Below are 2,933 nucleotides of genomic sequence, written 5' to 3' on the forward strand. Positions count from 1 at the left end.
AGCAATTCTCCTGCTTCAGCCTCCTGGTTAGCTGGAATTACAGGTGCCTGCCACCACATCCGGCTAATTTTTTTTTTTGTATTTTTAGTCGAGACAGGGTTTCAACATGTTGGCCAGGCTGATCTCAAACTCTTGACCTCAGGTGATCCTCCTGCCTTGGCCTCCCAAAGTGCTGGGATTATAGGCATGAGCCCCTGCACCTGGCCCGCCTGCCACCTCCTTGATCTTGGACTTCCAGCCTCCGGAACCGTGAGCCATGAAGTTTTGCAAAACTAGTACACCCCACCCACGCCCCTACGCTTTAATGCTATTCAGCCAAATAATTTGAATATAAGGAGGTGACCTCTAGAATCTACAAACAAATGCTCACATGCTCAGAGGACAGAGGGCTTTCTTAGGACAAAACCCTGAACTTAGAAGCACCCTACAGTGCACCCCCACATCCATCCCCTGACCCCTCAGCTTGGTGGTGGGCCCTGGCCTGGGAACAAATGCTTCAAGCCCAACCTTTGGCAAATTGCCCACCTACTACACCCAGCTACACGTTTGAGGCCAGGGGGCCTCCCCTGTGACCCATAAACGTGGGTGGAAATCCATCCTTTCTCCACAGTAAGCCTTGAGACCTTCGATCAGGAAAATGTCTATTTATTCCAAAAAATACCAAGTCGCAGCTCCTCTGGCTGTCCTCACCAGGGAATTAATTAGGGGAAGGGGCCAGTGTTGGAGGGGGGGTGGAGAGAGGAAGTGATGAGGAGGGAGGCAGAAGCTGTTGGAGGGTCTTCAGGTGTGGAACTATTTATCTTTTCCCTGTGAAGTGCCCCCTCCCATGCTCCCCCAACCAGATGGGGAGATGCCTGTGTGTGTGTGCTTGTGTATGCATGGGTTTGTGTGCATTTGCATTTGTTGGGGCATGGGGAAGTCTCAGATGACGAGGTCCCAGCTCAAGACGTGGAGGGGAATTGTCAGTACACACCTGCTCCCACCCCTCAAGACCTCTCTCCTCTATGGCTTATTTGAGATCAAATCAAGGCCCCAGGGTCAGGCAGCCTATGCCGACTGAATAGGGACAGGGCTAGGGGTGGGATCCCTGGAATCCAGGCTGGGCTAGAGCTAGTGGAGGGGGGGATAAAAAAGCTGAAAGGCCCAGACCCCTAAATCCCGGCAGCTGGAGAAAGCTGAGTGTTCCGCGGAGGTGTTGAGCAGAGGGGAGGGGGCTGGGAGGGGGCAGGTGCTCAAGCTGGCTCCTTTCTGGGGAAGTCACAGTCGGCCTGAGCGGTGCGGGGCTGGGGAGGCCCTGGAAGGGATGGGAGGAGCCCCTCAGAGCAGCTAGAAGCCGTGGGGTTGAAAAACTGGCACCAGGGCCCAGGTGGATTTGGGTAACCCCCATTTCCTCAGTGTGGTGGGAACCAAGGGCCAGTTGTCTGCCCCAAGCTCCTGACAAGAAGGAGTGTGAGGTGCCAGTGTTTGCGGGGAGACATAAGAGGGAGGGGGACGGCCCAGGGGAGGAAGAAGAGGCCCCCCCCACCTCGCCCTAGGGGCTGGGGGAGGGGCGTGTAGCCCTTTAAGAGTGGGGGAATGGCCGCCCCCGCAACATGGCTATGTACAAAGAGAATTGAGGGAAGATTATGCATTGGGTGCTGGGGACTTCCTGCCACCCCTGGAGGCTCCCCGGGTGTTAGGGTGTTAGGGAGGGAGGTGAAGGAGCACCCCTGGTCCCTGCAGATGTGCTGGCAGGGACCATTGCTCTCCAGTGTCCCTGCTGCAGGATGAGGCCAGCAGAAGACAGCACTGAAGGCCCCAGGTCGGTCACCAGCTTTGACCCATCCCGCGGGGGTCAGGGATCTCTGAGGAGAATTTGGCCGGGGCCAGTGGAGTGCTGATCCTGGTAGGGGCCCAAGTGACAGGGATTGGGCAGGGGGCAGTGGCGTCACCTGAGGGTTGAAATGCTTCCCCTCTGGTGATAATGAGAGGTTGCTGGGTTGACCCTGTCACCAATCAGATGGCTGGGTGAGGGGCAGCGCTGCTGTCAGGAGGGGCCTGGGTGCCTCACCGGGGGGTAAGGTGAGGTTGGCTGAGGCCACATCTGTGGTGGGATTGATGCAGGCATCATCCTCGGTCAGGAGTGAGGCAGTGACATAAGGAGGGCCAGAGTAGGGGTGAAGTCTTCAGAGGGGGACAGCTGGCCCCACCCCTGTCCTTTTAGTGGAAACGGGAATATGGCCTGTTGTGCTGGTTCCCCTTAAGTGAACAACTGTAAGTACCATGCGGCCCCAGAGGACAACTGAAATACAGCCCGTCACGGTACTTGGCTCCTAAGATGATGGCTCTTGGGGGATGATGGCACATGGTTGCAGTGGACTCTGGGATGACACCAGGGTTATGGTGGATCCTAGTGGGTGGTGACAGCACTGGACCTCATGGATCCTGGGAGATGATAACACCAGGGTCATGGTGGATCCTAGTAGATGGTGACAATACTGGACCTCATGGATCCTGGGAGATGATGACACCAGGGTTACGGTGGATCCTAGTGGATGGTGACAGCACTGGACCTCATGGATCACGGATGATGACACCAGGGCTATGGCGGATCCTAGTGGATGGTGACAGCACTGGACCTCATGGATCCTGGGAGAAGATGACACCAGGGTTATGGTGGATACTAGTGGATGGTGACAGACAGCACTGGACCTCATGGATCCTGGGAGATGATGACACCAGGGTTATGGTGGATCCTAGTGGATGGTGACAGCACTGGACCTCATGGATCACAGGAGATGATGACACCAGGGTCATGGTGGATCCTAGTGGATGGTGACAGCACTGGACCTCATGGATCACAGGAGATGATGACACCAGGGTTATGGTGGATCCTAGTGGATGGTGACAGCATTGGCTCTCGTGGATCCTGGCAGGTGATAACACCATAGTTG

Source organism: Gorilla gorilla, chromosome 20, assembly GCF_029281585.2.
Source record: "Gorilla gorilla gorilla isolate KB3781 chromosome 20, NHGRI_mGorGor1-v2.1_pri, whole genome shotgun sequence".
Lineage (NCBI taxonomy): Eukaryota > Metazoa > Chordata > Mammalia > Primates > Hominidae > Gorilla > Gorilla gorilla.